The sequence below is a fragment of the Camelus ferus genome, chromosome 2 (assembly GCF_009834535.1).
Source record: "Camelus ferus isolate YT-003-E chromosome 2, BCGSAC_Cfer_1.0, whole genome shotgun sequence".
Taxonomy (NCBI): Eukaryota; Metazoa; Chordata; class Mammalia; order Artiodactyla; family Camelidae; genus Camelus; species Camelus ferus.
In genome coordinates, this window is record NC_045697.1 from 70577599 (window position 1) to 70592047 (window position 14449).

A 14449-nucleotide genomic window follows, 5' to 3' on the forward strand; every position below is an offset into this window, starting at 1 on the left:
ACAATACTGTGTTAATTTCTGGTGTACAGCATACTGATTCAGTTATATATATATATTCCTTTTCATATTATTTTCTATTATAGGCCATTACAAGGTATTGAATATAGTTCCCTGTACTATACAGTAGGACCTTATTGTTTATCTATTTTATTTATAGTAATTAGTATCTGCATATCCCAAACTCCCAAGTTATCCCTTCCCAACCTCTTTCCCCGCTGGTAACCATAGTTTGTTTTCTATGTCTGTGGGTCTGTCTTTGTTTTGCAAATAAGTTCATTGTGTCTTTTTTTTTTTTTTTTTTTTTTTTTTAGATTCCACATCTAAGTGACATCATATGGTATTTTTCTTTCTCTTTCTGGCTTACTTAGAGTGACGATCTCCAGTCTCCACCCATGTTGCTGCAAATGGATAGATCCCCCTTTGTTTTACTTTTCTAATAATTTCTGCATTGGAATGCACACTTCTGATCTATGTCCAGTCCTTTACGTTCATTTAGAAATAAAAAGGATTCTATTCAGTTCATTTTAACACAAATTTTTGTACTAAATATTACAGGGATCTAAGATTGTTGAGGCACAGAGTCTGTGAATATTAATAGTGAATAAACTATTGTTAGGATCCTCAGGGAAAATATAGAGAATATGTTCTAATAAGATTCAATTTCAGTGCAGAGCTGTGCTAGTCTCTTGTAAGAGTGTGAGAGGTTTACTTTTTTATATATATATTTTAATGAAACACCTTTCATTGAAGGATCAATTGTCACAAATTGTCACAACTGTCCTGACATTCGAATTGTTTGTTTATGTCACAGGTCAATAAATGAAATAAACTTTGTGAGATTTTAGTGACTCTCTAAAGTGTAACCATACAGAGACCTTGATATGCATCAAAAATGTCTGATTTTAAAGTAAAGGCTTCTCAATTCCGTCTTTCCAAAGTGGAGGAATAGCATAAGGCAGACTCAGAGGAGCCAGTGTTAAAATAACATAACACATGGGGTCAGTCTTTTATTGATAACTAATAATTGATAACTTCTTTTAATGAGTTTTAGCTCAAGAAGTTTCCCCCAGACTAAGGAGGATGGCAAGTCCCACAACCACAGCACACACAGTAAATAGGTCTCACCTCTATCCTCACTGTCTATGTTCTTCAGTTCTCCACAGGTCAGGTTTAAAACTCCTAATTCTACTCTTATCCTTTTTGATAAAAAAAATCAAATGCATTTTGGATCTTCATATGGAATTAGATATTGTAATGGAAAGAATGAAATCCAAAGGGTCTGGATCTGCCATTGTGTAACCTGAAATAGGCATTTAATCATCAGAGTCTTAGTAGTTTCCTCATGTGTGAATTCAGACTTTCAGATTAACGAAGCTTCAGTGGCCTATATACACTGTTTGGGGAGTCTATTATTCTAACACATTTCTGTGTAATTATGTTGCCCATGCAGGGAATTCCAGTGTAAAAAGAAAGTCCAGTGGATATAGAATATTTCAATAATGGCCCTTTTGTTATTTAGATGTAAATTTACCTACTTGTTCAGTTTGGAAATCAGTTTGCTTATGCTACCTTCTATTTGTCTTTAGCTTCTTCTGTGCTATATCCTTCTTATCCCTATGAATGCAAATTACTGACTACCTGAAATTTATTTTATAAGCAACAAGCTTAAAATTTTGCACAATTCTTATGTTTGGCAAAACTCTGCAGAGGAAGATAACGTATTGAAAAGAAATAGGCTTGGTTTTGGGAATACTTCCAATTTTGATTCCTTGGCAGGGTTGGACTTCCACTGGAAAATAAAATTAGCCAAAGCTTTAGCTCAAAATCTTTTGAAAGATAAAGCTATGGGGATTACTCTAATGTATTCAAGGTGTTCATGTACTTTGAGTACAGCTAATAATAAGCTCCCTGGAAAATATGATGAAGACACTGGCAGATTATCAAAGTTCAACAAAATCAACTTCATGTACATCCAAGACTACCATTTCCAAAATAGGCTGGTGGATCGAGGTTTACTGTTTCATTTGGAATGGTAACTATCGGAGTGTGGGAGGCACTTTTCATAATCACAGGGATGGGACAGTAAGCTTTGCCTCCTACATTCAGTATGTGTCCTGATGCTGCTTTGTCTTTGCATCTGAAATTCCAAGTAGCTTCTTCCAGAGCAAAAGGCCACCCAGGAGCTGGAATGAAAGGAGAATGGTAAGGAATTTGTGGTGAAATTTGACTGCAGTCCCCAAAAGCCCCTTTCCTGTATTTGTAATGAGTATAGAGTAATATTTGAGTGCTTATAATGGGATAGATATTCTACCCAATAAACTCGGCCTCTAGGGATTCTGGAATAGCATTGTTTTCTTCTCAGATTGACTGGGCTTCAGAAGTGACAAAAGAAATTTCTTCACTGTTCCAAAATACAGAAAAACTAATAGAAATATTTCAAATCATGAATTTTCCTAGTAATCTAGCTACATCTAGGATTCATAGAGAGGGCTTTATTTTCAGAACTGAAGAAATAGGCTCGCTTTCTATTCAGGAATTATATAACTGCTAGCAGTCGTTTTCAACTAGGAGGTGACGTGAAGATTATATCAGTCACTTGTGACACTTTTTCAACTCATGCATTCTCTTCTCTCAACAGGCACCGTTTCTCCCCAAGATTTTGGTGCATTCTTGCCCATGGGCAGCACGGCTATAATCTGTCACTGTGATTAATAGTTACTTATAAGAGTGGGTTGTGGCGCCTAGATATTGGAGTGGGAAAAAGGTTGAGAAACAGTTCCTGTGTCTTGGAGCAATGCTTCTTGACAGTGTCCCTAGTTCTTCAGGATTTATGAAGTTAGTAACGGAGATCTGTAGGCGGTGTTCATTATTTTTTAAAACAACCTTATGGAAACTATAAGCCTACTGACAATAAAGCTGCTCTAGCTGCTGGATAAAACTTTGTCTCTTGCTACAAGCTGAAGTTGTATCAACTCATGGTGATGAGCTCACTATCTCCAGCTGTTGGGAAGCTCTTGATGAATGCTTCCAAATGCCTTGGTGAATAGAAATGGAAAAATGAATTTCTATTTAACTAAGTATGGTTATTTGTTACATAGACTGTTTCAAAATATAGAACACATAGAAAAAAATAATTAAAAGGGCTTGCAGCATCTCAAAGTTTTGGCAACCACTGGCCTCAAATGAGATAGAATTATCTCAGAAGAATTTCTACTAGGAAATATCTGTTGATTTCTCTTTAATCGGTAACTTATTGATAGTAACATCTGTATGTATGTTATGGCACAGATACGTATATTGTTCTGAAATAGAACTAGAGAAAGAACATCAAGTCTATTAATTAAGGAGAGGGTTCTCCATATATTGACAGCTGTAAGCACTTATTAATTTTAATTATGACCTTTAAAAATTATTCCAGTTTTATTTATCTTCAGTAAATTTGAATTCCACACCCTTGCTTTTCCTGGGATGGGTGCCGTGGGTGGTGAGATTGTGGGAGGCTCAACTTAAGAATGCATTTTTACAAAATTACTCTCATCAGTAAGTTCTGGGTGTTACATAAGGTATGAATGATTGACCTCAAAAATAAATCTGCAGATATGATTCTCTTTAATGTAGTTGTCACTACTTTTTGTATAATGGTTGATAAATTAGAGTCTGGGCATTTGGATCTCTTTCTTTCTATTATAGAATTAGTAAGAATTTCTATCAGCCACCTATTAGGAAAGTTGTTGCTGAAGCAAGAAAATCATGAAGCAGAGATAGGAGCCCTTGAAAGCGGCCAGGCTTTTAAGTTTTAAGGAGCAGAAAGCTCTTTGTCCTTTTCTCTACTTTCTTCATAATTCCAATTAGAATTAGAGGCAGAAGGACAAAGAGTGACAGGGCTCTGTAAAATGGCAGTGAGGAACACAGGCATGAGAAGGGTGACGTAGGTTCAAGATGAACAATTATCTGGGTCTGTTGGTGGGATCTCCAAGGTATCAGCAAGAAAACAATGAAAGAAGGTTGACTTGCTGATTTTCCTGGAAGAAAGATGTTGTTTAATTCTGAAACTAAAGTGCATTCTAGAAGAATTCTGCTTTTTCGAACAAGAGTTAACAAGTTCTTGAGACTCCTGGTCATCCTTTTAAGTTGCTCCAAGAAAGAGCAAAAATAACATTATAAATATCAACCCCAATCCATTAGCATACTTATTTAACAATTGTTTGGCACTCTTGCAGTGACTCTGGGCTGTATCATTTCAGTGTTCAGTTGGTGGTCATAGCAACTCTTCAGTCAGATTTTAACAAAAGGAGGTTGGGCAGAGAAAGAAAGAAACGAAACGAAGGATGCCAAGCATTTGCTTTGTGAAATAATACTATAGGGATTCATCTTTTTGAAATCCCGTTCTCATCTCTGCCTGCTTCCACTGTAAAGCAGGGAGATGAGTCGGGAACTTGAAAGTTTGACATCTGTCCCACTTCCTGTGTCTCACATCGCCCCTTGGTCAGCGTGTGCAGACAGCAGAGGGGAGGAAGCCCAGAGCACAGCAATCAGAGAACCAGCACAATACAGAGCCTTTATTCTGTGGCCCATCGAGTCAGAGGGCTCTGTCGGGAAGGGAGTTTGTCAGGTTTACAGGTGCTGTGAGAACCTAGCAAACAGTTGCAGGGAAAAGTCAAGAGATCATTGCATTGTCCGTCTGTCAGCAATTCCAAAGTTACCTTTCCCCTGCTTTGAACTCAGTGAGTTTTTTTATGCTTTTTCTTCCTCCCCATCACAAAACTCAGTGTAGTGCTCTGTATGTGTAGTGCTCTGTATGCACATTGGCCTCTCAACAATTGTGGGCAGGTTGGAAATATGATACATTTGAAATAATAGAATGGGACAGGGTGAGGATCTAACGTAGGAACCCTAACTGATGAATGGTCCCGAATCCTCCCTGGTGTTGGAGCAGGGTCTGCTTTTGGCAGGGCCGTGCCTGTGAGGGGCAGGACTACTCACAGACGACTAGCTTGCAGACTCTCTCTTGCCTGAGAACTTTTGGAGCTGGGCCGCTGCGTTAGACCCTTCCTCCCAGCCCTCCTTCCTTTCCCGGGTCCTTCCGCAGGAGTCGGACCTGCAGCGCCCTCTGGAGGTTCCCCGGCTCCTCCTCTTTGCCCCACACGGGGGATTTTCTCCAGTGAGTCTCTTGCAGGTCTAATGCTGTGTTCGCAACTGTTCCTCAGAGGAGTTGAGCTGAAACAAGGGAAAGAGACTTTCTCCCATGGTTTAGAGCTCTACATTAGAATGTAAATAATGTGTTAGGGAAAAAACTGAGGGACAAAAAGGAGATACTCAAGTGGAATTCCAAATTGTGCTTGGTTCCCCTCTCTCCCTTAACCTTTTGCCTCTTCGCAGCCCGCTGGCCAATATTTCTGTAAAAGGCAAGATGGTCTCTGCGGCAACTACACAATCTTCCACTGTAGAGTGAAAGCACCCAGAGACACCTTCTAAAGGAATGGACACGGTTATGTTCCAATAAAACTTTAAAAAAAAAAAAAAAAAAAAAACCAGTGGCAGGGCTTATTTGCCCTGTGGGTCCTGTTTTGCCCACCCTGGGTCTTTCAGGTTAATATTGGAGATTTCCTTTGGCTGAATTATTCAGTTATTTACTTAGGCCCCTGGAAACTGATCATTTAAAGCTAAAAAGAACAGAGAATCTGTGTTCTGCATTGGTATCTTCTCCTTTAGAAGTACCTCACCCTACAGACAGCATTCAGGCTCTTTCCTGGGGAGCTCGTGAGTGTCCCATGGTGCTCACTCCCCAGATTGCTTTCATTTGCTTACAAATTTGCTAAGCACTTCACTTCCTATTCTGACAAAGGAAACTTCATTTTTTTCTTGTTGCTGGAAATTTTAAAGCTGAAATATAACAAGATGATGACTGCATCTTACAAAAGCTTCTAGCAACTACAGTAAGAGTCACCATGACAACTCACATCTTTTTGGATTAAAGCATTTTGGAGTAGGAGTTGATGAGGAAAAAAAAACATTGCATGCAGCCAACTGAGATTTTGACTTTAGCTAGAAAAATACCCTGGGGTTTCCCTAGATGTGTAGGGGTTGGGAAGCAGGAAGCAGAGCTGATAAAGGTCCCATGGTCAAGAACAAACCCAGGTAAGAGGTCAGTCAATCAAGTGGCCAAGTACGCTGCTGCTGCAAGTGAGATGAGAAGGTTTTACTTCCCTGATTACTTAATTGGTGGTGACTTTCAGTATTTTGTTTTATATACTTAAGGTCACTTTATTTAGATCCTTGCCTGGATACTATACTTGGATTGTACCATTCTGGAAGAAAGGATTTGGAAAAGGGCACTGGACCTAGTGGGATTCCCTTTGGCACTTGTTGTTCCAAACATTAAGACAGAATAGCAGGAAATGGCCTCGGCTCTAGAACAGTGATCTGGGATGGTTGGCCTTTCTCTTGAGATCTGTGACTCAGAATGGACTTCCAAGCCATCCCTTTGTCTCTTGGCACTTCACCCTGATGCCTTTGTCCTTCCCTCCCTCTTCATTCTTGTTGAGGACTAGCTAGCAAAATAAGTAGTAGGTGATAAAGCTTCATTTACACAAAGCTTCTTAAAAATACTATCAAGGTGAAGTGCTTTTAATGAAGCACCCATAGGTGTGAGGGTTAATCATCAAATTGGTGATTATATCAATGATAATGATATAATTAATATAAATCATTAGTGACAACAATAATAGTTAAAGTGATGGACTAAGCATGATCACAGTGACCTCTAAAATAATAGTGAAATCTGTATCAGCACATTTGATTTTTACAGTATCTTGTGTACTCAGCATTTTTAGATTAGAAAATTTAGGCTCAGAGTTTAATTCTGATTGAATGATTCTACCAAGGGCATAAAGCTGACAATTCATAAGGTTGAAATTGTTGGCTAGTCTGGCCTCTGATGACTGAAATGGTGGTTAGGCTTAGAACTCTGAAGCCAGGTGATCTGGGTTTGAATCCTGGTTCTCCTCTTTTCATGGTAAGCTACTCAGCCTTTCTGTCTCTGCCCCACAGGGCTGTTAGAAGGATTAAATGAGTAGTATTTGGATAATGTTTAGAGCCATGCTTGGCACACATACTAAATTAATGTTTGTAAAATAAATAAATATACCCCATTGGTTCTGAGAGTTAGCCAACATTAGGAAATCTACCTGAACTTTCTAAGCTTCATTTACTATTAATCTGCAAAATGGAGATAACAAAAGCATCTACCTTACAAGTGTTTACAAGGCTAATTGGACTCAACGTAAGGTCTTAATATAATGCCTGGGGACTTATTAAGGGCTCTATTTTTGTTAGCTATTGAACTAGTCTGGTTCTCTAGAGAAACAGAAAAAATTATGTATATATACATATATAAAATTATTTATATATATATATATACATATAAAAATTATTTTTATATATACATGTATTTTTAACTCAAAGGAGTTGCCTTATGCAGCTATGGAGGTGGAGAAGTAAGTCCACGATCTGTAACCAGGAAGCTGGAGACCCGGGAGAACCAATGGTGTAAATTTCAATCTGAGTCTGAATCTAAAGGCAGAAGAGCAGATGGATGTCCCAGCTCAAAGACTGTCAAGCAGAAAACATTCTTTCTTTATCAGCCTTTTATTCTATTCAGGCCTTCAATGAATACCACCCACACTGGGGACAGTGACCTGCTTTACTCAGTCTACCAATTCAAATGTTAATCTCACCCAGAAACACCCTCCCAGACACACTCAGAAGTAAAGTTTCTTATGGACTGAATATTTATGTTTCTCTAAAATTCATACGTTGAAATCCTAGACCTCAAGGTAAGAGCAGTAGGAAGTGGCTGGGGGAGGGGGCTCTTTGAAAGGTGATTAGGTCATGAGGATGGAGCCCTTATGGATGGGTTTAGTGCCCTTATTAAAGAGACCTAGAAAGATCCTTTGTTTCTTTCACCATGTGAGGTAACAGCAAAAAGACAGCTTTCTAGGGCATGGCCCACAACAGACACTGAATCTGTCTTGCCCTTGAACTTCCAGCCTCCAGAATTGTGAGAAATACATTTCTGTTGTTTGTAAGCCACTCAGTTTATGCTGTTTTGTTATAACAGCCCCAAAGGACTAAGATAATGTTTAACCAAATATCTGGGCACACCGTGGCCCAGTCAAGTTGTTGCATAAAATTAACCAGCCAAGCTAATATGGTTATTTTTATTGTTTTTTCTTTTGTGGAGCAGAAATCTATGCAAATAAATCAACCACATCATCACTGAAATATAGACCACTATAAATGGCTAATGTGGATAATGTGTATAAAAATTTAAATTTCTTAGGCAAACACACACGTTATCCAGAGATTAATCTGCTTGGCTGACCAAGTAGTTTCAATTACATTTTAAGGACATTTCTGCTAATAGATAAACATCTTGTTTAGGCATGAGATAACTTAAGAGTAACAGGTTGATTGAAAAGACAGTAGACTCAAAATAGACCCATGTGTAAAAATATTAGGACCTCCCTGAAGTGTCGGAATTTTAAGACATCAATTGGACAGCAGCCTTTTAAAACTGCTAAATTAAGGCAAAGTTCTTGCCAGACAAAGCACCTTTGCCTGTGAGGGGAATTTGAGAAACGCCACAGATGGTTTCCTAAAAAAGACCCAGTTGAAATTCCTACAACCTGAGAACAAAACTGCAATTGCGGAACACACCTCCCCTCAGCTGCCACTATGAATGCATCGACCCACAACCCTGCCACCTGGGAAGACCTGGGCCTAGTGCCCCGGTCCAGCCCCTACCTGCCTCTCCAGCTCCGTCTCTGTCCCCTCCCCTTTTCTCTCCTTTACTTACACTGGACTTTTCTTAGTTCCGCCGGTCAGCCGTGCTCATCCTCACTTCCATGATTTGATGTGCTCCCTTCCATGGTGAATGCTCTTTCCTCACTCCTGCTTAGCTCTTCCTCATCTTTCTGTCCTAGATTAGGTACCACTTCTCTGAGGGGACTTCCTTGATCGCCCAGGCAAGATTCAACCTCTCCAAGAGCATACATAGTCCTATCTTCTAGCATCCATCTCGCTCTCTGTTTTTTTTAATGGAGGCACTGGGGATTGAACCCAGGACCTCCTGCATGCTAAGCACGTGCTCTACCATTGAGCTCTACCCTCACCCCAGCACCCATATCTCTAAATTATTTTTCTTACTATCGATTTTAGTAACTATACATACTAAGATAATGTAAACTCCTGAAGGGCAGGGCCTGTGATCATTCCATATTCTCTGTTCCTATTACTGCACATAGAAGTACTTCATTAAATACTATATTTAATTGAATAGAAGAGGCATTGATTGTAAGACACACCAGAATTTCATATATCTGTAGGAAGAAAAACACTTCCAATTAAACTATGACATGATGCTTTTTTTTATCATTTAGAATTTTTATTCTATATTTAATACAAGACATTATTCAGTCATGTACACAGATTTTTTTTAATCATATATCACTTTCGTACATATATGAAAGGAAAAAGTGGAATAAATTGGTTAATACATTTCCTAAACATCTTCACATTCAGAGTCTGACTTCTGATGATTTTATTTTTTATTGTGGTAAACTATGTATCACATGAAATATAGCATCTTCACCATTTTTAGGTGTATAGGTCAGTGGCTTTCAGCACATTCCCATTGTTGTGAGATTTATTTTTTGACACTTTCTTTAGGAGTTCTTTTCTCCTCTGCCCACCCCACCCCAACCCGTCTTCCAAGTATCCTCTGTGCCATCAAGAGCATTGGTGATAGCACTTCTTAAAAAGATGATCCACCATCGTCTCTGAGAATTTCTTGCAAACTTCATACCCGTTCCTCATGTATTTGTATACACATGCCCAGGCAATGACAATTCCATCATGACTGCTGCTGGGCCAAAGTGATTTTAAGATGTATCCTCTTTCTAGAGATGTTGAAAGTGAAAAAAGTGAAACAGCAAACATGGTATTTGTTAAATAAATACGGGAACCTCTGTAAATATATGTAAGAAGTTCTATACGCATATATATGCATATAGGTAGGTAGCAATGACATTTTGTGCTCAGTATGTCTGTGAGAAATGAGGAGGCCACATCTGATTGGGTATAGACAGGCCTTCTTGAGAACTTTAGAGAACTGCACCCTCCCCTTCCTCCTGCTTCCTGTCTCTGTAGGGCTGGAGGGAGGAGGGGGTTGGGGCTTTCGCTCACATGGAAGAAACTTGGCCACGCCTTTCTCTTGAGCTCTGGCACTTTTTTCCACCAGCCTCTTGCCTTCTCATTGTAACACCTGACTGAATTTATACCCAGTGACTTAGGATCCTGGTTTTGTGAAGGCTGAAGGACACCATAGATTGTATCTACTCAAATACCTTTCTTTTATAGAAGAGGGAAATTGATAACCGTAGAGGTAAGAGGCAACTTGTTCACAGTCACATGTGGACAAATGAAGAGCAGAGAATATTGGGTAGATACTCCAGTGAAAAGTCATAAGCTAAGCATTTAGGAAGTCTACACTCATGCTACTTACACTTATAATACACGTTGTTTGAAAAAATCTGTTATGGGATGAATTGGGTCCTCTTAAATTTCATATGTGGAATTCCCCACCCCTAGGGCCCCAGAATGCAAGTGTATTTGGAGATAAGATCTTTAAAGAGGTAATCATGGTTAAAATGAGGCTGTTAGGTGGACCCTAATTTAAGCTGGCTGGTTATCTTTATAGGACAGAGATTAGGAAATGCAGAAAGAGACACCAGGGATGCAGGAAGAAGGCGACCATCTACAAGCCAAAAAGAGAAGCTTCAGAGGAAACTAACCCGACTGACACTTTGATCTCAGACGTCTAGTTTCCAGAACTGTGAGAAAAGAAATTCCCCTTGTTTAAGCCACCCTGTGTGTGGCATTTTGTTATGGCAACCCTAGCAAGGTAATACAACATCTTAGTGAGGGAAGAAAAGAGGGGATGCAGGAAGATAATTGCAAGCGATGGACGGGAAGTGCACTCAAATGTTTTAGTTACTTACAGCAAGACTGGGCTGTTAGATAGTATTGTTCAAGAAGTCCCAAGAGAAACTAACCCTCCATCAGATCACAATTCTCTCCTTCCCAAGGCACAAGGAAGCCATGCCCCGAAGGCAGGACTACAGCACTGTGGTGAGCGTAGCTTGGTGTCGAATTCCATTAGAGAACTCTGATTTGCTGGGCTGGGGAACAGAGTGATGCCTTCTCTCCTTACCCTGACGTCACACCAGTTTTAGCCTCCAGTTGGTTATGCCAGAGGAATGTACACAGAAGAGAAGAAAATGCCAATCTTGGCAGTTTCAGGTTTTTGCATTTCTTCTGGAGTAAATTTGTGCTATTTATATTTCCCCATAAAGTCATCAATTTCATCAAAAATTTTAAAAGTATTAGCACAGAATGGTACAGAATTTTTTCTTTTCTAATTTAAAAATGAATTTTCTGTGTTTATTACAGACTTTTTTTCACTTCTTGTTTTGTCTTTTCCCTCTTTTTTTTTTTCACTACTCTTTATTGCCTCAAAAGTGAATGTTAATTCCTTTATTGTATCTCATCCCCTTGGAATCCTCAGACCACCTGTGCTCACACGCTGCCACTGCCTCTTAACCTGTGCTCTTAATGTCAGTTTCTTTGTGTCGTAGAAGTCACGCTCTTTTCCTGGCTTATTGGAAAGATTCTCACAGTAAGTCAATTGCAGACTCGTGCTCTTCTGCTGAGTCTTCCTTATCGTGCTCTGTTCTCCTGTCCTGCAGCTTTTCTTCATAAGCTGCATTTTACTAGCTTGCTGTTTACTCTTACTTGAAAGAAATAGATATATTTATACCTGGTGTTTATAAGCACATACACTAGGTAGATTGCCTTGATCTCACTGACCATCCACTTGAGCGTTTGTTCAGTCTTCTCATGGGCATGACAAGAGAACAAATTGTTACAGTTTCCATTTCCATTTCTGGAATTTGGCAGCCTTTTACTGGATAAACCCTGTTGAGGTTCAATCATGAGACACTCCTCCTCCAGCTCCCCTACCCTGACTTCCTTCTGTTACAATTGATGAAAAGAAGAATAGTCAGAATATTCTACTCCTAAGACTCCCTACGCACGTGCTTAAGACCTGTTTCTACTTTCCAGCCTGTTATTTTCTGAGTGTTGCCGTCTCTACATAGAGAATGGAGAGGTATTATAGAAAGAGAGCTAAGATGTCAAGGGAGAAGCGTGTGAGAATATTATCTTACTCACCTCAAAAAATAGAATCCACGCAGCAGCAGGATTCATGCTCAATGTTTTAGTTAGTTCATATCCTCTTTCTGAGTGGGGCAAACAGTAAAGAAAGAAGGAGATATTTTTCTTTCTATCATCTTGCTTTTCAGAAAAACAGGTTTGCTCTCTTTTCAGAAGCAAAGTGTTTGGCGGGGAGGGGCACTTTTCTAGTCACATTTCATTATTTTAATTTTAGCTTTAGGCAAATGTATGAGTTTTCATCTTTTTCTCTGACCTCTAAGTGGGCAGCAACTATGTCTTGCCATTTTACTTCGACATATTCACAGTGTCTGGAATATCTTAGGTTCCCCCCAAAAAATTCATTTAATAAATGGAAGCATGTCACCATTGTTGTATTACTGGGGTATTAGGAAAAACTGTACCAAGGACAATTAGCTGGAAGAAGTTTTAAGCTAGACTTTCCTATTAAGATGGATTTCATTAAAAATATCAGGGCCAGTTTTATTTCCTTCCCACCTAGTAATATGACAGTAACTCTTACATAGGCTAATGACTTGATCTGGAAACTTTGATATGCAAGAAATTGTATTAAGATCAATCATTCATTCCACATACATGCATTGAATGCCTTTTTAGGGTGGCTCTATGCCCAGTTATAATTCTTTCTATAGAGGAAGAATGAGAAATGAGGATTTGGAAGTGCCCATATAAATGTGAAAAGTACAGGTTAAATATATATATTTTTATATCAAAATACTGCAATGTGTTGTGAGATATAATAAAGTTATATAAAATGTACAGTGAGACACGGAGTGACATTTGAGTTATGTTGTGGGTCTTCAGAGAAAACTGTAAAAGCTAAGAGGTATGGAGGATGGAGATCTAAGAAGAAGAGCATTTCTGGGGAAGGTAAGTAATACTCAGAGTCTGGAATAGTCAGGAATTTGCATGGAGTTAATTGTGATTGAAATAAGAGGATGGATAATAACTGGAAAGGTTTGAAAATAGTTACCTATGGATCATGGAGGATAACTTCCCTAGAATTCATGGATGGGACTAGTTTCAGAAGGGTGGTAGATCATAAACCAGTATGCCAATGACTGGGGAAGATTTTTTTGGTTTTTCTAATTATGTATCTGCCCTGACAAGCGTCAGATTCAATGCAGATAACGTAGTTGAACACATGATCCATAAATGGGTCAATGCCTCCAGAAAGCACTGTAGTGTAAGACCAAGAGAATGTTAAGCCCCAGTTGCTTCACAGGTGGTTCCTATTTACAGTTTTGCAATATGATGAATGGTTGGTAAAATGGAAAATAATTTTATTTCTAACTGTTTTCTTAATAGTTATCTCACTGTTGATACCAAACAGAAATATCTGCTGGGTTCAGGTTCAAGCTATTAGATTTAAAAACCTAGTTATAATCTTTTATTGAGGAGAAAACTGGACAGGGGGAATATCTAGTAAAGCAACTGATTTATAATTAACATAGTTTTCCTTTATAAAGATGATACAGATAATACTTTATTTTGAAGAATTAATTGTAGGGTTTGATAAACATTTGATTCCATTACTAATGACTAGTTCTGAACTATTTGATATTTTAAAGTATTGCTCTGTCTCCCTGCTTCCCCTTTTAGTTTTGGGTATTAGGGTTACTACATCCCAGGATTGGGATCCCTAGACTCCTTGGACCTATGCTGTCCAATAAGGTAGCCATTAAATCGAGTAGCTATTGAACATTTGAAATGTGGCAAGTCTGAAATGAGGTGGGCTGTAAGTGTAACATGCACATCTGATTTCAAAGACTTAGTTTAAAAAATATATCTTTTTTCATAATTAAAAAAGGTTGAAATAATTAATTTCATCTGTTTCTAATTTTTGATGTGGCTACCTGAAAATTTTAAATCACATATATGGCTCACATTATATTTTTATTGAATAGCATTGCTTTAGACTACAGAAAAATTGCCATAGGATTGTATAGTGATATAATTTGCTTAGATGTCAGTAGATATGTGAGTTTTAATAATTCTGTTAGCCCAAAACATTCTGATAATAAATGTCTCTAAATATGTACCTACTAATTTTTTTCTCACAAAGGTTAGGTGTTGATAAGATAATTTGCTCTTAAGTCTTTGGCTGAATGACTTCTTGCTGATATAATGATAATTT

General features: G+C 38.5%; 1 long non-coding RNA gene across 1 annotated transcript in view; it reads left to right on the forward strand.

The window, feature by feature from the left end:
* The first annotated feature begins 2080 nt into the window (after positions 1-2080).
* LOC116657573 overlaps positions 2081-14449 on the forward strand; it is a 122146-nt gene continuing 109777 nt past the window's right edge. Inside the window, exon 1 of the long non-coding RNA XR_004312724.1 lies at positions 2081-2202. This is a non-coding gene — a long non-coding RNA (uncharacterized LOC116657573). The remainder of the gene's footprint in view (positions 2203-14449) is intronic.